The sequence below is a fragment of the Neomonachus schauinslandi genome, chromosome 10 (genome assembly GCF_002201575.2).
Source record: "Neomonachus schauinslandi chromosome 10, ASM220157v2, whole genome shotgun sequence".
In the NCBI taxonomy this organism is placed as follows: Eukaryota; Metazoa; Chordata; class Mammalia; order Carnivora; family Phocidae; genus Neomonachus; species Neomonachus schauinslandi.
The window spans coordinates 56822237-56850067 of NC_058412.1; the positions used below are offsets into that span (position 1 = coordinate 56822237).

The window sequence follows — 27831 nt, forward strand, 5'->3', positions numbered from 1 at the left end:
TTCATCTGTCCTCAGTCCTTGGCTACAGGTGACCTTGGCGGTTTATACATTCCTGCTCCTAGAGGGAAAAGTGGTTCTATTAGTGCAAGGTCAAGCCTCTGAGGAAGCTGCAGGTGCAGATTGTTCAAAGCGAAGCACACACAGTCAGGAGCAGGGATCTGAGAGGATCTGGGTGGAGCATCACCAGAGTATTCGGAGGTGAAGGGGTGACTAGCACCCAGCCGGAAGCAGTGGACATGGGCTAGGGCTTGGAGTAGAAGACCAAGGCTCACATGTGGTGGGCAGGGATGTCTTATCAGAGTGGAGAGATTGGGTATGGTTTCTGAGATCACTGTAGGCCTCCCTAGTAAGTCCTCTCAATATTCTTTTTTTGTGGGACCAATGGATTTTCATGGCAGAGTTCAAGCCTTTCTTTTCCAGAATTATATCTCTCCTTCCCACTCCACTCCCTTCTTCTAATTACCTGATTTTTTCATTCTTCTGAATTCCTGTATCACCTATGGTTGAATTCCTATATCATCCACTCTCTGAGCTACATCCTTGTAGGGGGAGTTCACGGTAGTGGTTATGAGCACAGGCTTTGGAGATGGACTTGGACTTGATGCCCAGCTTAAACCTTTACCTACTTTGTGACCTGGGGCAAGTTATTTAACTTCTATGAGCTTTACTTTCCTCTGTAAAATTTGTAATAGTAGTACCTACTTCAGCTATACCGTGAGGATTAAAATGAGTAATCCATGTGAAGTGCTTAGCAAAGTATCTGGCATGGTCCATGCCCAATAAATGCCAGCTCTTGTTTTGAAATGATGGTCATTATTCTTTTTTTAAATCTAAGACAAAATGTATGACATTTTTTACATAAAGAAGGACAATTTATAGTAACAAAAGTGGCCACTCTTCAAGGAGATAATCATGAACATTTCACACTTAACGAGAGGGCTCCAAAGTACAAGACACGAAAGGATAGAATTGAGGAGAGGTACAGACCCCTCAGCAGTAATGGTTGGAGACCTCAATACTCGCATTGTCATATTCTTGTATGCAGATACATCTCCACACTATACTGCAATCCAGGATAGGCACCAGCTGCAGTACCTTATGTACTGAAGTAGGTGTTCATATATGTGTGGGGTTTACACATAGAAAATTCTGGACAAGGAGACAAAGGATTCAGCCTCCGCCACACTCCCAGTTTCACAGCAAAGTCCAGGATGTCCACGCTCCTCACACAAAGCTACTTCCCCAATTGAGGGCAGGGCATCTGCCAGGAAAAGTGCCCCCCGGCACTATCCCACCTCTTCACGACACCAGCACCAAGAGCCTCATGAAGGAGGCCCCCTGACCAGCTCTCTGGGAAGAAAGATGTACAAGACTATGTGGGAAAAGGTAGCAGAAATGAAGGCTGGAAGTCACCCCAGTGGGGAGAGTAGGGAGGGCAGTGATGGAAGTCCCCACACATTCTGTTCTCCCCAGAACAGCCATGGACCGGAGTCCCCGGCTTGTCAGAGAGCAGAGAGCAGGTTTGACTCTGTGTTTCCAGGCTAGCCCAGGCTGACTTGGATGTTACTCAGTCCTGGGTGTGGTCACCCCAGCTTCTCTCCTAGTCGGTCTTTTTAGAGCCTTATCAGTCCCTGCACTGCCTTCCCAGTTTCAATCCTTGCTTGTCCCTTTTTCCGCTGCCAAGGGGAATGAAGCTGACCATGCTCTGGAGGTGCTCATCCACCAGCTGCTGCCTCTCCTGGGTGGGAAAACAATGCTTTCTTTCATCCACAGCCACTGCCCCGGGAGGGATGGGTAGGGTATGCATCTTGTTGGAAATAAACAAAACCCACTCTGGAGAAAGGGATGATATTGGGGCTTATGTGAGGAGTTCAAGGTGGGCCGGGGGTGGGAAAGTTGGTGGCAGGGGTTTGGTCTCCCTGAGGAGATTCCAGCCATTTTGATTAAGCATGACAGAGCCCAGGAAAACTAGGACCTGCCAACAGGGGTTGGCACAGGAAAAATGAGACACAGCTGCCTATCAGATTGTTACACTCATGCTCAGTCTCTCCCTCCCTCCCTCTCTCTCTCTCCCTCTCTCTACACACAAACACACACACACACACACACACACACACACATCAGTGTCCAAGATGGAGAATGAAGGATGCCCACTAATGCATTCCTCTACCTTCCAACTTCTCAGAAAACCAAATAACCCATACTCTCTTTCTCTGTGCATTGAAGCTAGTCTAACCTAGACAACCTCATTCCAGATCTTTGTACCAGAATCATGATAGAACTCACCCTCTCAAGGCCTTCTAGGATCGGTAGGAAGTAAAAACTGTGGGGAAGACAGTGGGAGGTCGATGGGCCAGAACTTTTGCAGTTTCTTGGACAACTTTAAATCTGAAGAAAACTAAGGAGCTCTCCCTTTAGAGAGACATGTCTAAATCATAGTGATGCAATACTGTACATACAATTTTAGAAAGTCATGGGTCCTCCCCTCCAATACCTGTCTATCGGCCTTGCGTTAAGATCCCCCATCTTGAAGGATTCAGTCGCGAGGAACAGAGCTGCACAAGGGGCAGAACACAAATGATGCTGGCATCCAACACACCTGGAGTCCCAAGCTAAGTGATGTCATCCTGAGACTCAGGGACTGACAGGTGATGATGTCAAATGAGTGACACTTCCCCAAGAGAAATCATCCCTCATGGAACACTGGCTCCCAAGGCCCTCAGGAGCTTTCTCAGGACCATCCATTAGGTTCCAGACCTTCCAGCACTTAGGGTACCACACTCCTGGGTCTGTGGGAGAGCAGGCCTGGAGTGGCTAAAAGAAACATTCTCAGGTGATGGGAAGCTTCATGGTTGATGAGGTAGGAGCTTAGGGGAACAATCAGGATGGGAGATGGACTGGTGAGTGAGTTGATTTAAACAAAAAAGTTTTAAATGTTGTTTTATGTTCATGTAACTCAGGGACCTGCCCACTGCTATAATCCTCAATGTCTCCAGGCCTTGAACACAGAGAGGGATTATGGTTTCCCTCACTTACATCTAAGGCCCTGAACCAACTCTTCTGGGATTGGTGGCTCTGAGACTATCTCTTTCTTTCATGGTAAACCCTCTCACCACCTGCGCCTGGAAGGGTATGACCTAGTCCTGTGGTCCCAGCAAGGCAACCATCACAGTTTATAGAACATTTCCCAACATTCCAGAAAATGTAGGGGATATGGGCTTTTGTTTGTGTTGCTGTCATGATTCAAAATATCATAGAACTGATAGGAAAGACAGTCCACTAGAGATAAGCCCAGAAAAAATGACACTGTACACATGGTGAGTGGGAGTAGAACTCTAGGTGCCACACACACACTCACACACACACCTAAACCACACTTCATACACACACAGATTTCATGAGCAGACATCACCATCCGGGATGAAGAAAAGGACAAATTCCTTTAATTCTCAAATATTCAGCATGCATATTATCCCTTGTTTTGGATTGGTCAGACTTGGGACATCCATGAGACATTAAATAAGAGGAAGTTACACAGGCAGATAGTTCTGTGGGCCAGTCTTGGGCTGGAGAGGTCTGAGCTGGTGAGACAAATTTGGGAGTCAACAGCAGAAAGAGGGCATTTCAATCCCTGGGTACTGATGAAATGCGCCAGGGAGAGGGTGTAGACAGAGGAAAACAGAACCTGAGACCAAACCCTTGAACTGCCCCAGTGTTTAAATGTGGGTGGAGCAGACTAAACAGATGTGGGCAGGGAGGGAGGAAGAGAACCAGGAGAGAGGCTGACCCAGAAACCAGGCTAGGGTCCAGGAGGAGGAAGCAGTCGGGTTGAAAGGATTAGGACAAAAACATAGCAGTCACTAGGGGTCTTGACAAGGGCTATTTCAGTGGTGCCAGGAAGGTAGGGGTCTCGACAGTGGGTAGAGAAGTCATTCTAGAAATATGGGTGGGAGGGGGAACGGAGAGGGGGGGCTGTAGCTGGGGGATATGAGAGAAGGGGAGTTTTTCATGTTTATTTTTTATGCAGATGGGAATGATTCAGAAGTGAAGGGGAGGCATCAGGGCAGCAGAAAGGAGAAAGAGGGGCTATGCCAGCCAAGACCTGAAGTCCTTGGGAAGATGTCTCCCATAGGAGACATAAACTGGCATTTGGTAAGATGAGAGATATCTAACACTTCACGTGTGAAGGAAGGGAGTTAAAGTTTATTCAATTTAGCTGTGAGAGGAAATATTTCTTGCTTCTTTCTCTCCGGGTGGTTTGTGTTTATAGGTGGGCTTGGGAGAAGTCTCCTTTGACAGCAAGATTCCTGGCAGTGGAATGAAGCCTGCCTGAGCTAATCAGAATTTCAAAGGGCTTATTTAGATGCACTTTATTGTATCAAAAGGGCATGGGTGAAGTGTGGGCTGTTTACCACTATCTAGGTCACACTTACTAAAATATAGAAATCTGAGCTCTCTTTAATCCTTAAGATGAAAACAAATATTTCCAGACAGCAGCGAAAGTACAAAGGAACATTCCATCAGCGTGGCCTCAAAATTGTAGAGTTAAAAAAAACAAAAAACAAAATACAGGGCGCCTGGGTGGCTCAGTCGGTTAAGCGACTGCCTTCGGCTCAGGTCATGATCCTGGAGTCCTGGGATCGAGTCCCGCATCGGGCTCCCTGCTCGGCAGGGAGTCTGCTTCTCCCTCTGACCCTCCTCCCTCTCATGCTCTCTGTCTCTCATTCTCTCTCTCTCAAATAAATAAAATCTTAAAAAAAAAAAATACAGTAAGTGTTGCAGTCAAATAGTCCAGGAAGCCAACACAACACCACTCTATTCTATTTTTGTCTAACTTTGTGAAATAATGATCTGGTCTTTACCCACACTCACTAACAGAAGAACAGCCAGTCACCGTTGGGAGTGAGTGTAATGGTTGTTGTATTCCTTGGACATAGCCCAGATCTCTGGAAATGCACTGCCGGTGGTGAAATTCATCTTCCAGAGAAAAAGTTACTCGGGTTTTTTAAACTTTGTATTTCTTCTCAAAAAGTGAGGAAGAGATATCCAAGGAAACAGAAAAATATGCAGAGAAAGACAATTAGTCTTAGTTGCTTCTTGAGTGCCCCCAGTGAAGCAGGTGTGAATATGCATTGCAGAAATGAAGGAAGGAGAGGCTTCCATGGGTTTGAGGAAACCAGGGCAAGTGCTTGGGATCTTTCTTCATGAGTAGTGCTCCCTTCAGAATCCAACCTGTAGCTTTCCCTTCCTTCCTGGGATTTCCTTCAGTATTTAAGCATTTGATCTTTGTCATAATTTCACAGGCTTTCTTTCCAGAGCTCTCTAGACATTTCCTGTTCTCTGAACACTCTTTGCCCATCCTCCTCACCAGAGGATTCTTACTCTTAAATTTGCCCCAACAGCAATTATCACTTTCCAGAACACATTAATTAACATTAGTTGACTGAACAACAACAACAAAAATGTGTCTGCTCTGGGTTAGGTAAGCATTGACATGCTACCCTAGGGTGGAACCACAGGCTCTGTTTGGTTTTTCTTTACTCTCTAGTCTCCATGCCCTCCCAGATTCAAGTAAGACAGACGGCCCAGAGGAAGCCATGGGGCCCAGTCTGCTTCCTTAACCACCTTGCTCAGGACATCCTGCAGTACCTGGGAGATCACACACCACTCAGGTTTACAGTGAAGTTTCCAGGGCCTTGTGAAGGGTGGGAATGAGTGGAGAAGTCTGGGAGGGGCCCCTCGGCTGAACACCAGAAGGAGTGGGGAGCCTGCCAGCAAGCCCTAGAGGGTGACTCAGTGGGAAACAACTTTATAGAGAAGAGTGATGAGTAGGGATGTAGCCAAGAGAGGCATGAAGAGAAGACGCCTTTGACACATTATAAAGTCAATGTGGCATGGCGGTTTAGTCAGCATTTCTCCTGATTTGTACTGAGATCTCTCCTGGCCCAGCTTCTGTTTACACTCCAGCTCTGAACCCTGTGGGACGCTTGCTCATATGGGGGGCTCCTCCATCCCTGGCTTCCAGTGAGCTCCTCAACCATAACCGAGAGAGCAAAGGAAATCAGTTGCCTTTGGAGCCACTGATATCTTGAGGGTACATGGTGACCACAAAAACAAAGACTTGTGCTTGTGGTTTGGAATGTCATTCCCATTGTGAGGATGCGTGTAATCCTGCATATGCAGAAGCTTGCTTGTGGTTGAATGTGGGACAGATTACAAATTCTAGCATGTGTTTCTAAGAAACACTGATACCCTTTTCTTTGGGGATTATTATTAGACCAAAGATGTCACAGGAGGAAAACCAACCATGCTGACAGCCTCAGACTATTCCCCATTAGCTTGGCTAGCCAGGAGCACCAGCGCTAGTCCCAGTCTGCAAGGGAGGCCTCCTGCTTGCGGGCTCTGCTGTCACCCGAGCACAACGACAGCTCCAAGTTGGCAGTATCAAGTACATGCAAGATAGGACCTCTCTGCGGAGCCCTCTGTACCAGCTAGAGAGTCTGATCCAGAAAGAGTTGGGTGGGTCCCAGTCTAACTCATAAAACCTATTTTAACACTATTTTTTAAAAAGCCCTAATTGCCAAGAAACTGATATGTTACTGCCTGTTTATATGGGGAAGGGGAGAGTGTGGACCAAGGTGGAAAACAGCTTCTTAATCTTTACCTTTTTATATCTTTGTGAATTTTGAACCATACGAGCCTATTATGGATTTTTTTTTTAGTAATAAGGAAAAAAACCCTCATTATCTCAGGAAGTTTCTTCTAGCCAAGAGTTTCCAAACGGTGTTTCTTTAAAATTGCCTAGAGAAGAGAATTCACACCCATAGATCTTTATCAGGTGTGTGCTACGTGCCCTTGGCCTTTGATTCAAAGTGACCGCCGCGCAAAGGCCAGGGACGCCTCAAGCAATGCATATGGGATAATGTCATCCGTCCCCAGTTTCCATAATCTCATGGCCTCTGAGAAAGGTGTGTAATGAGATGATTCCCTGTATCCCCAATCCCAAAGGCGGACCCCAGGGAGGTAGAAGGGCCTTTTGCAGACTGAGGGGAGGAGTAATCAGCACCGCGCCCCCTCACGTCTGACACAGACATACCCAACTTTGGGCTGGAGACCATCTGCTGTGGTTTGTTTACCACCACAGCAATGAGGGGCTATGGTGGAGTCTGAAGGAAAGCTATGTATCTCCATATGCATTTTTTAAATGGTTAATTTCTTTCTAGAACATTAAAGTAGTTGAAGAAATATTGAAAGATTGAAAAGTGGGTGTATTAAAACTCACAGCATTATTTTAAGTTTAAATGTTTGACTTATACCCAAGTAGAATTTACTCTCATTTTAGTTCTGCTTAAATTAATTAAAAATTATTTAAGGTTGTCACTTAGTCCAGAGCAATTGTCAGACGTGGCAACTCTCTCAATTAAAAATGAGATAAGCGAAGAAGCATATTTGGAAAATACCCAAATGGAGTTTGCTTTCACTCATGCCAGGGGCACACATTTTTCCTTTTGCCTCAGGCTCCACTATGGCTAAAACTGGCACTGATTTTTTTAATTTAAAATTTGGATATTTTGTTCATCATGGATGTTTTGTGGCATTTTGAGAGCATAATTCTGATTTTTTAAGAAATACAGCATTAAAATATTATTTTTCTTGATTGCTGAGTTTTTTGATGTCCCCTTAAATTTTGCACTCAAGGTGAGCACCTCGCCCTAGTTCTGGCCCAACTAACCACAGCGGCCCAAAGGTGACCTTTATCCTATGGATTGCTTCCTGCATCACTGTTGTCAGATTTGCATCTTCATTCAAGTCATAACCAACTCAACAGTCCTCTCAATGCCCTTGACTGAGGAGCCATTTTCCCTCAGAGAACTTGTTTCTGCATTATTCTCGTTATTCAAAGCCCTAAGCCCTGGAACCAGCTCCAGTAATTCTCTATTTTCCATGCATAAATCTACTCAGAGAATCACCAGCCATTGCCCTTCAGCCTTTGGCTAGATGGAGTCTCTGAATGTAATTCTCTTAATCTCTTGCAAGGCCCTTAATCACTCGTAACATACCCTGCCTGATCCAGCGTCCTGAGCCACGTCCTGATGAAGCAGGATAACCGGAAGAAAGATTGACCCAATGATGCATGAACAACTAACACCCAACTCCTTCCAACGGTCCCCAGTCCTCCTCCGGATGCCACTTTTCAAGAAGGGGCATTCTAGTGACTCCTTTTCATTTCCCCAGCTGACACCCTTCCCCCACCAGATGTCTACCAGCTGGAAAAGAGGGGTGGACAGTTGTTTCCTTTGTAAAGAGCTGCAGTATGAATATAATTTTCCACATGCTGATTCATGAGACTGTCAGTGCCCCGGTGTCCAGTACACAGTTCCACTCCTTTGCCGACTTCAGGGGCAGGGTGGGGGACTGACTTTGATCTAGTAACTTAAGTTACTCGTTGCCTCCAGTAAGTAATGCCTTCATTACTTACTGCCTGCAGTAAGTAAGAACACTTACTCCCTTCTGCAGGCGGAAGACAGACTCAGTGACCTCTCTCAGTCTCCTCCAACCACAGGATTCCATCGGGCTATTATTAGAATCATCTGGACAGAGCTTCAGTGTGACACGAGGCGTCTGGGTGGGCAGAACCAAATGAAAATGTTTATGGAGGTTCTGGCACACCAAACCACCTCTGATGACTTTCTGGTGTCATTCAGCTTTACCAGGGCTATTTCTCTGAGCATTTCTTTCCGGTAAATGCTTCTGCTTCTTTTCCTCAGTCTGTTCATTTCTTTCACCTTTCTCTCCTGTTTTCCCTCTTCACTAGGTTCCACTTACACGAAGGCGGGAAGCCTCATTCCCTCTGGTACCCGCCCTGGCATGTACAGCAGGAGTAGAGAATGTGGGCTTGGCCATCAGGTCTTTGGTTCCTTTTCTATAAAATGGGATGATAATATGTGACTCACAGAATATTGCGAGGATTATAGCCGATCAAGGGCAGAGCGCAGTGCTCAGCACTGAGCGAAGACAAAAATATTAGCTGTTGAGTCCATAAATGAGCCTTTGCATGATAAAAAATAGCTACACCAGAAAAGCGCGAGTATGTTCCTATTGCACAAATTCAAGAATACAGAAGTATACAGAGGAAAAAATGAAAGAGCCCTTTCAGTGACTGCCCCTTCCCCTCTCAGTCCCTTCCTCTTCGTTAATAATAGTTCTTTCTTTCTTCGTCTCTCTTCTTTGGGGGAAGAAGGAGTTAATTATCTGATATGTGAATTTGTTCTTACTGTAAAGATCCAAATGGTCAGAAGCATACCACCGCCCCAAATTTGAAGAAGATTCCCCTTCATCACGTCCTTTCCTCTTACTGCTGCCTCTGGAGGTGACCACTCTTGCTAGAGACTTTTCCCATCTCTGTTCTATAATTTACAAGTATGTAATACACACACACATACATACACATACACATTTAGGCTTTTTAAAAAATATATACATCTTTCAAATATTTTTATATCACAGAATTCAACTATATTTGCTATCTTGAAACTGTTTTTTTCTTACTTAGCCATATGTTTTCAACATCTTTCCATTTCAGTACACATAGATCCATTAAATTCTTTCTAATGGCAATATAGTATTCTGTAATGACATATGTACTCCGACTTACTTATTTCCTGTTGGTAGACATTAAGGTCATTTACAAAATTTCACTGTCATATAAATAAATACTTTTAACCTCTGCAGGCTGAATACCAAGTAACATCTTTGCTGTCATCCACATTGGCACCTGTCCCCAGTGTGGCCTGGAGGCAGTCAGCCCCTCTGCTGTCAGAGAAGCACTGTCCTGGGTCTGAGCAAGGACCCCTACAAGACCCAAGGTCATTCAGATCCTTGCACCACCGCACTTAGAGCCTTGCTGGTGGCTGCTGTCAAGGTCCAGTTCCTTGGGGGCCACATGGAAGGGCTGGAGCCCAGACAATCTAAGTGTCCCCCAGTCAGAAAATAGGAAAGGGCAAGACCCCTTAAGGAGGTTGCCTCCAACTGGGTTTGCTTCCTTGAACGACTGGCCCAGGAATTAGAAGTGATAGATAATTTACAGTTCTCTGGTATTTGAAGATTTTAAATGTGAGCAAATGTAGATTTTAAGTATGAGTCATTGCCCAGGAGTATCCACTACAAAACCCAAAAAGGAGCATCATTTGAGTGAAATGCTGACATGACAGCAGATGGTAGAGCTGTGTGCCCAGCCTGTGTCTGCACGTTGCAGGTCTCCCATAAAGATCTGTTGAATGAATGGGGCTGGAGGTGGAGGGAGGATGAGGCCGTGAGAAAGCTCGAGTAGAATAAAGATCTGGTCTGACCAAGAGAGCATTATGGGCACTAACATCTGAGGGTTCCCCCTCACCCCGGTTCCCTCCCCTGGGAGCCCTGGGATCAGGGGCCCACCGGCACAGGGGTTGTACTTGGGAGTGGTGCTGGCATTCTTCACATGCAGGAGATGGCAGGAGCTGCTGGACATAGGAGAGGCAGCCCAGGCTACTGCAGTTCTCCAGAAATGTCAAGGCCCGTACACATATTGAAAAAGCCATAAAGATGCATCCAGAAAGTTCCAGAGTACCAGCAGGAAGATGGCACACTTGAAAGGGTTTAACTGAAGAGACTTTAGTGAAGGGATCATTGATGGAGATGGGCAAGATTAAAAGAACCACAACAGGTAATGAGGTACCCAGGGACTAGCCACTGGGGAGCCATTATTTCCCCTAGGCCTAAAGGAGGTGAGGGGAAGAAATGGTTTTGCTGGAGCCCCCTGAAGAAGGGCAACCTCATGGAACTGTGGCTACAGAGGACCCCAGCCACAGCCAGAACCTCAGTCAATCAGGAGGAGGAAAGGAGAATAAATATCTAGACCTCCCTCTCTTCCCATCCCTGGATCCTCTGCAGACTGCAGTGAATCCCAGTGGCCAAACCCGCCTAGAAGCAGAGCAGGGCACAAAGGGTAGGGGATGGATCTGGGCAGGGGGGGTTGGGGGTAAGGCAAACAGAAGAGATTCAACATGTCAGGTCAGCTTGGGGTTTCAGAGGTGGGGGTGAAAGGCGGTAGCCTGAGCTGAGGCAGGATCTGGCTCAGCCATCCTAAGTGAGTCCCCGAAGCCCCAGCTATACGGCCAGCAACCTGATGCCCACTGGTTTGGGTGGACTGACCTTGGCAAAGGAGCCAAATAAATCTCCAGGACACAGGAGCTAAAACCATCTCCAGGGGGTGGTAGACTACTTCCAATTCCATCTAGAAAAGTGAAAAAGTGCAGGTTACCTAAGAAAGCCTGGATTCACGTCCCTGTCACTTTCCTCCAAGGGGGTGAGGGTGATTTTGCAAAGTACAAAGGAACCAGGAACACAGATGTAAAGAAATCAAAACCTCTGAATACAAGACGGGCCTTGAGATAGATAGATAATTCCTTTTGAGATAGGGGTCCGCATTATTCTGACCACTGCAAAGGACAGAGAAGGGTTCTGAGGGCATTAGGGATAGAAGGAAGCCTTGCTTCTCCCCAGGATGAAAGGCTTGCCAAGCAGAAAGTTGAAGCATACTGCCAACTCCAGGAAGACATTTTTCTCAGGGCCGGGGTGGGCAAACTTTTATACATGCCCCATAAAAGAGAATGGAATGACTGAGTATATTAAGGATTTGTTATCAGCTAGCACACCAGCAGTGTGCTAGTGTTTGATGTGCTATGATGTCCATTCTTCATTGGTTTGCCACCGAATTTTGATTAATATGTACAATTGGTTTCTGCTAAAATGTAGAATGCGTATTCCTAGAGTCCTATCTGGCAAATAAAATGTTTTGTCACAGAAATTTTCCAGTGTCATGTTGAATACAATTCATTGCAAGTAAGAGGTACAAGGCATGACATGGTAACAATCTAGCACCAAATGAAATTTATGGATTTACTAAAATGTGGGAGAATAACACAGGCCAGAATAACATGGTGGTTAAACTTACTTCAGGCTCTGGAGCCAGACTCTCGAGGTTCAAATCCTGGCTCTTACTAGTTATGAGATTATAGTTGAATTTCCTCATGGATAAAATCGGGGTACTACTCACCCCCATAGATTGTTAGGAAGATTTTAATATTTGTAACACACTTAGAACATCACTGGCACATAAATATTAGCATTACCTACGAAATTATGCTATCCTTCATTCACTATTCACTCAAATATATATTGAGTATCTACTATGTTCAGGCATTATGCTAAGCTCTGGGGATAAGTTGTAAGAAAAAGAAAGACACCATTTGCCCTAATGGACTAGAGGAGGAAGCAGGAACCAATGATCACATGAACAGATACGAAGTCGAAGCTGCGATGAGCAGTGGTCCTAGGAGCCAGGACAGTTGGTAATGATTCATCGGGGTAGGCCTTCCTGAGGACACTTACATGCTATATCATGTGTTCACAAGGTCAAGTTTCACAGGTAAAGATGGAAGGACAAAGACCAAATATATATTTGTTATTATAAATCATAATATCACAGGCTACCAGGTAAGGCTAGGAGCAGAGACATCTTGAAAGTGTTGTAGATTCTGGGGGAAAGGGTGACAGATGGCCTGGACAAAGACCCTGGTGGAAACAAAGTAAATGGGAGATGCCATTTTCCTTTCTTGGAAGCACCTCTGAAAGAAGAAATCCTCTGTACCCCACCGCCTGGCATGGGCTACATCCTTAGAGATGTAACCTGGACCAGGGCAAACCCACCGACAGCATCTCAGCACCCATGGCTTCCAAGTAGGCCTCAGGGGACCTTCAGAAGATGAGCATGGGTTCTTTCTCGGATGAAGTCTGTTTTCTCTCTTAGAGTGTCTCACCAGGGGCAGGTATGCTCTTTATGGTGCTGCAGGCAGGAGGTCTGAGGGTGCAGGCCGGGCTGCTCGGGCCGTTTTGGACAGCGCCTCCTCCCGCCCCAGTGGCTGTGAGATAAAAGCCTGCATCCACATGTGGCTCACTGAGTGTGTGCTTCTGGCTCCCGACTGAACCTACACAGAGCACAGCATGGCAGATGGCAGGGAGCTTTGGGGTTAGAGAAAAACAGGGCCAGAATTAATAAGAGAATTGATATTGGGAGTCGGGGACTGGGTATGACAATTGTACCCCACTCATCGCCAGAGAGGGAAATGTGTGGATGGCTCATGTAACTCTGTGTCAACCAGTTAGCACACAGTGTCTGGCATTTAATAGATGCTACTTATTGCTATTGTTTCCTCCTAGGCATATCTGAATAATTTTGCTTCATCTAAGATCTTGGGTAAATGCTTTTGGTGGGGGGCACTTCTTATCTAGCGTCTGGCTCTTTCTTGGCCCCTGAGGCTCACAGTCATCCTGGGGTCTCCTTGCCTTAGAAGAAAGTCAGTCAGAGGTTCCCAAACACCATCATTCTCTTACACACAGCCTGGCCCATACCCAGGGTAATCATTTTGTTTTTCCTCTCCTCTCCCCAAGGCTCTCAGGGTTGAGGGCTCTGGGAGAACATGTCAGACAGGAACCACCAGCCCAAGGGGGAACTGCTGCTACCTGGGGGAGGCTCCTGCCAGGGATCCCCTAGCTCTTTGCAAGGAGCCACCCCTGGAAAACCATCCTGCCCTGGGTCTATAGTAGTCTCAGAGATTTTTAAACCAACTGCCAGCTGGAAAAAAATTTCAGCTAAGTCCAAGCTTAGCAGATAAAATAAAAATAATAAGAGCCTACTGTATGCTGAATGTTTGTTACGCATCAGTACGGTTGAAACACTGCATTCCTACAGGAGCCTCGTGAGGTGGATGCTACTAGTATCCCCATACTAATGGGGAAACTGAGGCCTAAAGAGGTTAAGCGCCTCCTAAGTGAATAGAGTAGGAGTCCAACATCTGGGCTCATGCTGAAGACACTATTTATCCAGCTTTTCCCAGAAACGACTCAGGCCCTTTGGGTTTCCCCAGCTCTCCTTTTCCTATTCCTCAGAGCACACTGCAGGATATTTAACAAGAGATGGCGTCCATCTCATCTACCACCTTGCTTGGCACACAGCGGGCACTTTACACGGGCAAGATGGCAAGACTCTCCCCACCCCCTGCTGCTTCTCAACACCAGGCTTCACTCAGGGTAACAGTTGAGATCCCATCTTTCACACATGTCTTCTTCAACTGAACTCGTGGCTCTTGGTAAGAGGTGGGTAAAAGAAATACCCACTTATCTTTTTATCCAATCCTACCCTGTGCCAGGCTCAGTGCCAGAGGCTAGAGATAAAGATATGAACAAATCCCGATCTTCTCAGAGCTGACACCCTGGTCAGGGGTGAGAGACAAGCAAATGGCTCGTTTTCATAGAGAATGATGGGGGTCAGCACCTGGGGTTAGGGGGCACAGGATGGAGCAGAGTCATCCAAGAAGGCTTCCTGGAGGCAGTGTCTGAGATGAACTCTGATGTGGAAGTGAGTAAGAGGAGGACATTCCAGGTAGAGGGAACAGTGCAAACACACAGTGATGAAATAAGTAAGAATAAACAAGAAGCCATGAAAAAAAAAAGCAACCTAGACCAGTGGTTCTCAACAGGGGTGATTTTGTCCCCCACGAGACATTTGGCAACATCTGGACACTTTTCTTTCTTTTTCTTTTTTGCTTATCTTAACTGTGTATGTGTGCACATCTGCTACTGGCATCTAATGGGTAGAGACCGGGGATGCTGCTAAATATCTTACAAGGAACTGGACAGCCCTCACCAAGAAAGAATCCTATCTGGCAGATGGCAATAGTGCCGAGGTTGAGACACTCTGGCTTAGATCACCGAATATAAACAGGCTTATGGCACCTGGACAATTAAAAACTTCATAGTAGGGACGCCTGGGTGGCTCAGTCGGTTAAGCGGCTGCCTTCGGCTCAGGTCATGATCCCAGGGTCCTGGAATCGAGTCCCGCATCGGGCTCCTTGCTCAGCAGGGAGCCTGCTTCTCCCTCTGCCTGCAGCTCCCCCTGCTTGTACTCTCGCTCACTCTCTCTCGCCCACGCTCTCTCTCTCCCTAACAAATAAATAAAATCTTAAAAAAAAAAACAAACTTCATAGTATTAGTACACGAATAGATTGATCAGTGGAACAGCTTCAGAAGAATATAAGTGTATTTAGTATATAAGAAAGGCCACCTACCAAATCCAGTGACTAGATGGTAAGTGGTGTCGAGATTCTCCGGACCAGCCAGCTGGAAACAAAATTCAGCTGGAGCCATACCTCACACGATCTACTAGTATAAACTCTGAATGGATTAAACATTTACATGTAAACAAACAAGCAAACCAACGAATCACAAAAGTACCAAGAGAAAATATGGGAAAATTCTTTTACAACCCGAGAGTGGGAAAATCCTTCCTAATTACAACTCAAAAACCACAAGCTATAAAATAACAAATTGATAAATTTGCTAATAAAAGTAAAAACAGACACCAAAAAACAAAAATTGTTCACAGCTTGTGCATGCCAAATAAACAAAGGAAACTCACATAAGCGAAGTAAAAAACCAAATGAAAACCTGGAAAGAATGTGCGCAGTTCAGCAAAGGGCGAATCTCCTTAAATTATAAAGCTACATGGACAAATCTCTGAAGAAAAGACCAATGAAAATATGAGCAAAGGATATGAAAAGATCCCTCACAGGAAAAAAAGAGATACAAATGGCTGTTAAACATAGGAAAGATGTCCAACCGCAGTCATGATAAGAACAATGCACATTAAAAGTGCTGAGATGCTGTTTTGTATTTTTATTAAACCTACCAGACTGGCAGAAAGCTGCGTGTGAAAACACACGTTTCGTTGCGAGGACACAGATGACCCCACACATTGCTGGGGACATGTCAGCTAGACAGCCCCTCGAAGGCAACTTAGCAATATTTATCAAAGTAAGTGCCTATGTCTTCTGATGAAGCAACCCCGCATCTTAGCGCTTTCCCTACAGGTAGATGTATTTGCTATGCATATGAAGTAACATATGCTGACAATTAGAAATTGCAGCGAGGGGTGCCTGGGTGGCTCAGTCGTTAAGCCTCTGCCTTTGGCTCAGGTCATGATCCCAGGGTCCCGGGATCGAGCCCCACATCGGGCTCCCTGCTCGGCGGGAAGCCTGCTTCTCCCTCTCCCACTCCCCTTGCTTGTGTTCCCTCTCTCACTGTGTCTCTCTCTGTCAAACAAATAAATAAAATCTTTAAAAAAAAGAAATTTCAGTGAAAGATTAGAAACGACTTAAATGCTCGTTAATAGAGAACTGGTTAAATAATTCAGGGGTCCACAAATGGGCCCAAGAGTCCCTCGCCTGCTTTTGTAGGGCCTGCAGCCAAGAACGGTTTCAACATTTTTAAAGGGTTCAAAAAAATCGAAAGAAGAATGATTTTTTTGTGACACATAAACATCACATAAAATTTGAATATCAGTGTTCGCGAGTAAAGTGTTATTGGAACACAGCCACGCCCCTTTGTGTGAACACTGTCTCTGGCTTCTTTTGCTCTACAACAGAGAGCTGAGTAGTATCCACAGAGACTCGATGGCCCACAAAACGTAAAATGCTACTATGCGGGGTCCCCGTGCCATTGGATACTGCAGAGATACAAAACCAACGGAGGGGCTCTTCATGTATTGTTACGGGAAGGTTCCTGGGATATTATTATTGAATTTTTAAAAAGCAGATGTAGAAAGTGTGAATTGCCTATTATCATTTGGGTAAAAAAGGGGAGGATATAATTGTATTTTATTGATTATGCCTAAAAATTATCTGAGTGGAAATACATGGCTTGATTCAACCATGGTTATCTTTGGGGGAGTGTGTATGTGTGTGTGTGTGTGTGTGTGAACATGTTATCTACTCGAAAAAGTAAATTAAAAAGTATTTTAAAAATTACACTGGGCTAAATAAAATACACCACTGCAAGTGGTTGGGCCTGGCTGGAACAGAGCTGGCGAGTGGCATCTGGATGGTGATGAGGCTGGAGATGTCTGTAAAGCCTGGTCGAGTTTGCATTTTTGCAAATCCTGAGGACAATGAGGAGCCACAGGATGTTTGAGCTCTAAAAAAAATGCAATTCTGGAAAGAGAGAGAAGGGGCTGGAGGGTGGGGATCAGTGCTGCCCCTGGGCGAGGATCTAGAAAGCTGGAACCAGGAGTAGAAGGGAGACTTACTTTTTACTGTACATCCTTTTGGTGGATTTATGCATGTGTTTTCACCACCATGTGCATTTATTTCCTATAAAAATACTGTTGTTTATTTGGAAAAGAAAAGCTTTTCAGGGAAGGTGTGAGGAGGGCCTGAACTGTGGTGGTGGTTGGGGGTGGGGCACGAAAAGGGGAAAGTCAGGAGCCCATTCGCCAGGACTTGGTGGCTCAGGGGAAGTAGGGGTGATGGGCCTAGAACCTGGCCCCCATCTCGGAGGACCTGGGGAGCAGAATCTTGTGGGGAGGAGGGCTGCAGGGTGAAAGGTTTGCCTGCCTCGAGGTGACTTCCTGGGCCACAGCACAAGACTCCAGGAGGCACAAACCATTACCCAGACGCTCTGGGCCACTCATTCCACTTTGACCCCAGCAAGTCATCTCCAGCCTGGACACGACCTAGGGGCAAGCCCCTTCTTATGCAGATGATAAGGCCCAGCCAAAGCCCACCAGGAATACTGACCTGGGTCCCTTCCTCCCACCTCCTCCCAGTGCCCCCCAGCCCCTCCCTCCTCATTGCTCTAAAGGGAAGCTCTGCATAACAAGCTCTGATACTGGGTTTCTGGACTCTTGCTAGGACTTTTCTCTCTATTTGTGTCTATTATCCTTGCCCCAATGACATTGCACCAGAAAGTCTTTGAGGCAAAGACTAAATAAAGGTCTTTGTGACCTCACGGAGGCACACCATTTCTTTCTGTATGGTAGGTGCGCCCAAATGTGCTGACTGGCTGATTGATGGGGACTCCTCATCTCAGCAGCACTGCCGATGCACCTGCCCTCTGACTCTGCCCAGCCCAGCCTCCCAGCGCAGGAAAAAACTCCCCCAGGGCCAAGAAGTCAAGAGTCTGCTCAGGCATTCCTCTCCCTTCCACGGTTCTCCACATTCAGCCCTTCTTTGCCCGGATGGTATCAGCCAAATGGAAACCCATTAGCCAAAAGCTGTATTTAAGCAAGTGATCTGTTTGGACATCAAAGGAAACATAACAGTGGAAATGATAATAAACACAATGATCACCATCATTTCAAAGAGACAACATCAGTGCCTACGGTCCCAATGAGACCCTGGAGTGTCAGTTGCTTTATCTGCAAACACAGACTGCAAGTCACCTGCCTCTTCAGGTATAAAGAGAACTCAAAATGCTTAGAAAACTGGAAATCACTTTATATGCTTAGAAAACTGGAAATCACTTTATAACTGCCACTTACTGTTATTGTTCATAAGAGCTTTGGGATTGCAGCTGTAAGGATCCCAGTATGCTCAATATAAATGAGGGTGTACTCTCAGTACAATGGAATTAAACAGGTATTTAAGGGCAACCTCAGCCCTGATCTCTGGACAGAAAATAAACCCACAACGCGGCTCCTCAGGGACACTGAAGCTGTTCTCACTCTCAGAGAGGGCGGGGCCTGGAATGACATGGCCTTTGGTCCCGGTGAAAGTCCTCCGCTCTGCCCCAGCGGGAAGGGCAGAGGCTAAGCAGTTCTCACAAAGGAGCCTCAGGGATCTGGCTCTCCACCACCCCCTCAGCCAAAGGGAGAAAGGTCTTTTCCTTCCCGCTCCTCTGGGCAGAGCAAAAGTGGAAAAGGGTTACTTATTCCTAATGTTATTTATAGCTTAGCAAATGACTGCTAGGTCTGGGAGCTGCCTTCTGCAGCCGCTCAGGGGGCAGGGTCCCAGTTAGCAGCAAAGCCAGGGGCGATCTCCTGGTGGCGCTTTATACTCATAGTATAAACTGCAACAGCCCCCCGGGTCTCTGGGAAGGAGAGGTAGAACTGCCCGGATAACGTGGGGTCCAGCGCCATCTAGCGTCTGCTGCGGGGCTTGGTGTGCCTCCTGCTCTTTTGGTGAGGTTTTTTGGGGAAACTGGCTCTAAACAAGAGGGGGACTGAAATGAGGAAACACGTTCCCTGTGCACAGGGCTGTCCTCATGCCCACGATAAGGGATTAGGGTTTTGGTAGGAGAAGCTGAAAAGCTACAATCCTAGTGCGTCACAGACGGGGGCGTTGAGTGAGGGCATGGGGGAGTCTTTCTCTTGGAAGGAAGCTGGGGTGACTCACAAGTAATATTTAGAGTCTTCGTCCCAGAAGATTGGCTTGGGTTTGTCTGCTTGAATATTTTTGCTCACACTAAGGAAAAAAAAAAACAACACAAAAAACACTGGTGCTATTTTACGACTTCTGTGCTTTTCAAACTAGTTTCTCAGTGCTTGCCCAGAGCCAGCATATGGGCTGTTTACAGAAGTACGTGCAAGCTGTTTCATCACTGAACCCACTCCTGCTCCTTGTTAATGCCTTTGTGGATCAAGCTGTCCCCTTTCCTTACTGTCCCTCTTCCTAACTGCCTCAAAACCTCTGCTAAGTCACCGTTTGCTATTTGCTTTACACAGTTAATTTAAAATTCAGAACAGCCCAGGGAGTGGAAATTGGTATTCTCGTTTTATACATTAGAAAACTGATTCTTGGGGAGGTTAAGTGACTTCTTGAGGGTAATTCCATCTGGGGGGTAGCCAGCTATTGCAGAGGAAGCTACCAGATCCAGGAGGTTCTAGAAAAGATAAACACGGCTCTAGCTCAGAGGACACTTCCTACTCAGGACCAGTCCCCGTGACCCCAAGCCTTGGCTGGCCTATTGGTGTAAACACCCTCCTTCTTCCCAACATCTGTCCTGCTGTCCCCACCCCAACGCAGACACTTCCGCAGCCTACACTCCTCCGCACTTGGAAACCACCCCAGAAGAATAATGAGAGCAAAGAGCAGGGATTTGGCAAAGGTTCAGAATGCCAGGAGAATCATGGATTTGTCTCTGGCTCCCTGGGCTTTGGCCTCACCCAGTGGAAAAATGGGAAAATTCCCTGCAGGCTACTCCCTTCCCTTCCCTCCTGAGCCCCTCCACCATTCACCACCAAATAGACACACCTCCAGAGCAAAGTGAAGTGGGGTCACTCTGGATTCCTCTGAAACAAAATTGGTGCTTAAATATATGGGTTTAGAAATAAAGTTTCAATGGGGTAACTCACTGCAGTGGAATGCAGACCTCGCCCCCAACCCTGACCTCCACAAACGGAGTAAATGTTCAAGCTACTGGCAGCCCGTGGGAAGTGGTCTGGGGCAATGGAAGGAGTACTGGATTAAGAGACCTGAACTTAAATCCCCACTCTCTCACCCCCAGCTGAGCGACTTTGGGCCCTTCACTTAATCTCTCTGGGCCTCAGTCTCCTCATTTACCGAATGAAGCCATTCTTCTCTTACCTGCGAGGTAATGGATAAACAAAGGCTTTGTAAAGCCCTGCAGGGTGGGAGGTGCCACATGTAGGAAGCGCGGGCATTAGCAGGATTTAGGTAGGAGATTTTTATTCACTTTCCCCTTTTCCCTTTTCTACCCCCCCCCCCCCCCCCAAAGACATCTGTCTCCTTCTACAAAATGGACATTAACTCACACACATACACATATTCCCATGGTCCCTGTGGGCTCACCACTTTTTTTAGAACTAATGAACTTGGGAAAAAGCTTTTCCAGTAAAGACCCAGTGGTCCCTGGGTCTTTCTTTAGGGGAGGCAGGAAAAGCAGAACCAGGAAGATGTATGGCAGCATCCGTTATCTGCAAGAGGAAGGCCTCGAAAGGCTATTTCCTCTGCTAACAGCTAATAAAGATGGACGTTTGTGGTTGACACGGAGGGGAACCATCCACAACAGCCCAGCAGAGCTAGTGCGTTCAAGGGGAGAGGAACATGACCCTGATAAGGAGCTGTGAGGGAGATGGAAGTTGAGTTTGGCATTTTCTCCCTGGTGGTAAAGCCAGTTTGAAAACCTCTTGATTTCTTCACAGGCTCCATTTCTAATTTAAGATGTCTCCACCCGGTTTGGCAAACTCTGTGCCTCTCCACCAGGGAGGAAATAGCTTCATAAGAGAGGCTCAGGGAGAACAAAGGCCTCATTAGGATCAATCACTTATTCTGAGTACACATTCCCAAGAATCTCTATTGATGATCTCGGGTACAAATGAAGTGGTAATTAAGGATATAATGCAAATGATCTTCAGCTTAGTAACTCCCCTTGTAATTGAAATTTACTAAATTAAGTCTGAGGTTTTTGAAACTAGGTCTTAAAAAAAAATTCCTGATTATCTTTACCCCTCTCCTCCCTCCCACCCACCCACCCCTCCATAATGTAATTAGTTTAAAATAAGACCCATGGTACAATGACGGTGCGCTGCCTACAGATTTGTTAAAGTGGCACTTGCTCTCTGAGGTGCTGGGCTCCTGCACGCAATCCCCAGGGAGTGAATGAGGAGAGGAGTCTTGCAAGAGTCAGGCTGCTGGGGTCTAACCCAGGACAAGGAAATTGGACGTGGGGCTGGCAGCACAATGCTGGACAAGGACAGATTTCTCCGTGCCTCTCTTCCGTTCCTTCCCTCTGCATCCTCAGATCTAGTGTGAGCTGAGGATTGTTCGGAGGAAGAAGGAAACACTTGTTCTGTTGGGGTTGGAGAGGAACTGGAATCTTTTTGGGGTCCTGACAAGGTGCGGATGGTGGTAGACAGAGGGGTTAGGGGACATCAGAAACCCATCTCTGTTTTCTTAAAGGTCAGGGAGCCAGACTCAGACTGGAACAGCCCTGGGACGCCTCCAAATCCTGTCCTCCACCACTGGATGCGACCATCACTGGCCTGAACTCACTTCTCCTGACCAGGCCCACCAACCTCAACCTGCCTGAAGGAACCCCAGAGAAGCCAAGGGCTCAGAGACGGGGACCCAGGAGGTGGTCCAGCCTCCCTATCCTCATCCCCAGTTTGGTCCCCTGTCCAAACCAAAAAGAGGGCCGAAAGCTGTCCTGAGGACATCTGGTCTCCCAAAAGAGCACATTGCCTCGTTTCATTTAATTCAGAGGAAAGACCTATTTGTCTTTGAAATCACGCTCCAATTTCGTGGAGCAACAGCAGAACTGGTGTGCGGGATCAGGAGAGAGCCTCCCACAGCCTGCCCTTCATCCTCTCTACCCCTACCCCCCGGACCCACAGAAGCACAGCTTCTGGGAGCCGTGAGGTGCACACAGAAACACCTGGAGCTAACCGCTCACACGGGGAAAGTCAAAGGCTGCGAGGTTCATCTGAGAACTCAGAAAACAGCCGGTCTCAGGCAGGCCGCAGAGACTTGAAAGAAAATGCCTTCTCCCACTGACCCCACCCTTTCCATTTTGTGCCTGTGCCTGATTTCCCTTCAGCAGTTCATATCACTAGTGCTGAGACTTCAGTAAACGCCTAGCTGAGCAACACTGGATGGCAGAGACAAGCAGCAGAGTTTTTTCTGGAGAGCATAATAGGTGTACCTTCCTTTCATAAATCAGATTTAAAAAAAAAAGACAATAGCAATCCTGTCTCCAGATAAGCTTGTACTTAAAACACTGCTCTGAACTAAGGTGGGTGTGTCGACTGTTGGGTCCTGGTGCCCTGTGTGGGGCCAGGCACCTGGTGGGCGCTCAATAAATATTGGTTGAAGGAAGGAATAAATGACTCTTGTTCAAAAACTTTCAGTCGCTTCTCAATGGGAAGCAAAAATGCCCTAATTCTAGAATCTGGTATTTAGGATCCTGCGGTCAGATGCCATGCCTGCCCAGTTCCCTAAGAGGCTTCCTGCATGCTGACCGCCCTAGTCTAGTCATCAGAATCACCTGGAGGACTGGTTAACACACAGCCAGTGGGTCAGTCAGTGCCAGAGTTCCTAAATGACCAGATCTGAGGTGGGGTGGAGAATCTGCCCTCCTAACAAGTTCCCAGATGATACTGATTGGTGCTGGTCGGAGACCATGCTTTGCCCGTACCACTCCATTTCCACAAAGGGCACCCCTTCCCCTGAACCCTATGGGTCAAAGTCCAGTTCCAGTGCTACCTACCTTGCCAAAAAACTCAACATGCCAGTAAAACTGCTCCTTCCTGCCCCCGGCCTTTACGCACTTCCTAATCGCTGCAGCTCCCCCTGTCGGCCAAGACCTTAATCTGCTCAACTCTCTCTCTCAGACCTTGCAGGTCAAAAGGTCCTGCTTACCTTGACCTGCAGCTGCTTGCTCTTCCATTCCACTTGCCGTGTTTTGGAATCCCACTCACCCTGCAAGACCAGCGGAAACCCCATTCTCCTGCCTTTCCAACCCGGTGGACATGGGACCATTTCGTCTTCTCCTCTGTGAGTCCCCCAGCTCATCACTGACTCCCCTCCCTCTCTCTGTGGAGCTCTTCAAAGGCAGAAGCTGGGCTGCTACCTTTTCATGCACCTCACAGGACCTCATCCGGTGCAGCCTGATGACCGCAGTGAGCTAAAGATGCGCCGTTTGCCTGGCCACATTCTATTCCATTCACTGAGATCGCATTAGGAAACTTAAAGTACCCCATACGGCACTGGGCCCTGGGGGGTCCAACGATACAAGACAGAAAGTACCCTGGGATCGATGTCTGTTTTCCAGCTTATATTCACGGCTCATTATGCCCACTCTGCTTTCCTTCCAGCCACTGACCTACACAGACATCCGGATGTCCTTCCTCGACTTCACAGGTGAAAGGTTCCTACCACTAAAACATGGTTCCAAGTTCTCCATGTGTTGTCTTTGAGACTCGGATGGGAAGTGTGACTTTCGGTGGCAAGCCACATGATCGAACTGCTCATGGACACGTGAGAGGCGGATAAAAGGAGATGTTCTGCAGCCTGTTTCTATGTTGGTGACGAAGATGTAGGGAAGGCACTGAGAGTATCTCACTTCTTGGTTGTGGGCACCTGAGAGGGTATTACCCCCTCCCCCATCCTCCTGTGGCAGGAGCCTCCAGCTTCATGTCCTCCCATCCTCATGATTCTAAGCGTAAGTTATGGAAACTGAACTCAGACTGCTTAGGCAAACTGCTCACCTTTGCGGCATGGCCCAGGGCAGCTGATGGAACTGAATAAGGAGCTCTAGGAACCTGGATTTAGAGACCAAGGCTGGGCCCCAGGATGCGGGGACCCTCTCTCTGTCCACCTGGCTCTCATTTCTGCACAGCTTCGCATGTGGCCTAACTCTTCTACTGCAGGCAGGACACAGGGTACTGTGATCAGGCCAGTCTGGGTTCCTGCCCACCAGGGCCATGTGGCCTGGGAGAGGGACTGTTCCCTGAAGGAGATACAGGTGCTCAAACCAAACATCCACTACAAATGGCTAGTAAATGTCAAGTCTTTATAATATGCCAGGCATTGTGCGAAGTGTTTTACAGAAATGATCTCATTCGATCCCCAAGCTGACTATAGGACACAGGTCCTATTGAAGACATTTGCCTGCACTGGATGCTCACTAACTAGAATTTAAATAAAAATTTTAAAAAGAAAAAAAAAAGACATTTGCCTGTCTTGTAAATGAAAAGACATGACACAAATTATAGTTCGGTCCTTTCTGCCAGTTCCAGGGCTGGGTTTGGGACCCTCAGAAAATATGATTTATGATTATGAAATAAACATATGGCTTAGGAAGAAGGTCGACAAACCATTGGTTAGCTCTGGTTGTCTCCGTATGAGTAGCTTTGAGGCTAAGACTATAAATGTTGTTTAGCCTCTTATAAATGTTGTTTTATGTTTCCAGTTGTTAATTCTGGATAATTAAGAACTCTCTAGGAAGGCACCCTCTCTCTGTGTATCAACATTGAAGGGAGATAAGTCTCACCATGGGAAATCAAAGGGGCTCCCTTCCCTGTCCCATTCAGCCAAGAATGCACATCCTTTGGGATTGCATTTAAAAGGATAGAAAATCCAATTAAGTCGGGATAAGTCCCAGGATTCTCCTTCCAGCCAGAGGGTATCTGCCATCTGGAGATGTTTTCATGGGTTCTAGAATGCCTCCCAAAGAAGGATTCCTCCTCTCCGGGTTTATTTGTAGGACCGGTTCTTGTCTCTTTTTCCTCTAAGAAGAAACAGCCTTAAAGACTTGCTCACAACATTCACTAAGGGAAAATGGATCATAACAGACCCTTGTCACCACCTGACGGAATGGTCTCAGGTCCCACGAGGGGTGGGGCTCTTTGGCTGCCAAGACTCTCCAGGCCTAAGGGCAGCCCCTCCAGTGTTCCCACTAGACTGTGCACTTCATGCAGTCACAGACTCGGCCTCTTCTGCTCACCATTTCACCCTGACTCCCAGCATGGTGGCTGACCCCCAGGAGGTGCCCAATAAATGTATTTTGAATAAGTGAGTAATATTCTATTCTCAAGTGATGCCTCAGGGAATTATGGAAATCAGTTGGTGACCATGAGCCAGAGCCACTGGGCCGGACTGTAATTACAAGCAGCAGGGGTCACCTTTTCTTAGATCTGAAATAATGACCCAAGTTTGTCAAAGACACCTCCAGTTTTTCTCCCTGCTCAGTCCTGAAGGTCCTACTTTTGGTTGTGATCAGTGTAAATGCCAACTCTTTAGGAAAATATTGTCACAAATTCTTCTGAAATATTCTGCCCTGCATTTGTTCTATATAAAAGTTGTGACTACAGACTTCAAATTTGGGGCAAAGAATATTCAGCTGAAGTCAGGCGCTCAGAGTTCACCAGCTCTACACCCCTGGTAAGAGCTGGTAGTTACTGGGCCGGTAGTTACCAGGTGCCTGACCCTTTTAGGCATGATCTCATTTAATCTTCAAGAAAACCCAATGTAAATGGTGCTATCATCATCTCCATTTCACTTACGGGGAAAGTAGGGTTTCCAGAGCATGTGCACCTCATTCAATGCCACATGGCCACATGGTACTAGTTACCTGAAGGCTCGAATGCATCTGTCTGACTTCAGTGTCTATGCTCATGAATCACTCTGCAGCACTGCAAGTTACTTAACCTCCCAAGGCTCAGTTTTGTCTTCCTTCAAATGGTGATAGAAAAAATCACCTTATGGGGGAAATAAACACTGCTATGTTGATGCAGAGCAGAAACTGTAAAGCACCACTCACCTTCTAAATTAGCATTGCTATTGCTGCAGTTCAAAGCAGAGTATTAGAAGCCAGCACTAGATTGATAAATTCTCCCCCTACCCCCCCCCACACCCTTAGTTATCTTGCCAATGCTTCGTCCATCAACAAACTGTGCCAAGCACCTACTTTGTGGCATTTTACACAAAAATAAGTAAGAGAGGGTCCTTGCCCTGGGGAGGCTCACGGTCTTATGAGCATTTCCATGACTTCATGAGGCTCAAGGTTGGGTCTACACACTTACCCCAAGAGTCACCATTGCCTGATGGTGTCTTGTTTCTCTGGAGGAAAGGTGAAGGTGAAGTTTGATCCTGATGGTCAGACCTCTAGGAGAAGAGATTAAGAAGTCAGGTAGGAAGTGGAAGTAAGGCCACGCTGGCTTTGAGAGTCACACCCCAGGGAGGCAGGAAACTCTCTGCTCCTGCAAGGATGATCGGAGTGGTTAGTGGGTTCAAATAGCCCTTTGCTTTCCTGGCCACATGACCTCTGGTAAATTACATAACCTCTTTAAGGCTCAGTTTCCTCACCTCCTAAAGAGGGGTAATAGGGACACATTTTTTTTAAAGATTTTATTTATTTAGAGAGAGTGATAGAGAGTGAAAGAAAGCACGTGCACAAGAGCAGGGGGAGGGGCAGCAGGAGAGGGAGAGAGAGCATCTCAAGCAGACTCCACGCTACTGACCTGGGGCTCGATCTCACCACCCTTAGATCATGACCTGAGCCGAAATCAAGAGTCGGATGCTTAACTGACTGAGCCACGCAGGCACCCCATGAGACAATTTTTGATAATATGTGTAAAGAGTTTAGTTCAGTTGGTGGCACATAGCAAACATTAGCTCATGTGCAGCCAAAAGCGGTGGGAGCAGTCAATACCAGCCACTGTGTGAGGAGGGCATGAGCAAGTTCAAGAGGACATGGCGGGAGGGGAAATGGCAGCCAGTGCCCAGAAGCAGGAAAACACTCAGGGGAGGAGGGATGGAGGAGCACCCCCGCCTCGGTGAATTGGGAGGGGGCATTTGGAACCAAAGCTTTACTTGTCCAACGTAGCCGAGATTTAAAAGGACCAGGTGGAGGAGCAAGATGGCAGAGGACTAGGAGACCTAAATTTCGGCTGGTCCCAGGAATTCATCTGGATAGGGATCAAACCATCTGAACACCTACGAACTCAACAGGAGATCGAAGAAAAGAAGAGCAACAACTCTCTCATCAGAAAAGCGACCACTTTCTGGAAGGTAGGACGTGCGGAGAAGTGAATCCGAGGCGATATTCGGGAGGATAGACGGCGGGGGAGGGGCCTCCGGCGGCCGCTTCTGGCAAGTGATAGAGCCGCAGAGCGGAACTTTTAAAAGTCTGCTCCGCCGAGGGACGTCACTCTGGTGGCTAAGCGGGGGGTGGAACCCTCCGGGACAGTGTGGTCTCAGGACCCTCGGGGTCACAGAAAGGCCGGGGGTGCCTGAGTATGGCAGAGCTCCCAGGTATCGGAGCAGGGAAGCCGGCTGCAGAGGCGGAGCCCAGGCGCGGGCTCTCAGCTCGGGGTGGCCATAAACCGTGATCCGCGGCACAGTCGGGCCCCTGCTCCTCCAGTAGGGACCCGACAAGCGGCAGATCCGGGGAGACTCACCTTCTTCCCCCGGGAGGAGCCGTGCAGGAGTGCGCTGCAGG

At 47.1% G+C, this 27831-nt stretch overlaps 1 long non-coding RNA gene across 1 annotated transcript; it reads right to left on the reverse strand.

Annotated features, from left to right (window-relative positions):
- Positions 1-6: 6 nt before the first annotated feature.
- LOC110588852 lies at positions 7-27831 on the reverse strand. The gene is made up of 3 exons (XR_002480843.1): positions 27791-27831; positions 26414-26495; positions 7-58 (listed from the first exon to the last, which is right to left on the reverse strand). It is a non-coding gene; the product is annotated as an uncharacterized LOC110588852 (long non-coding RNA).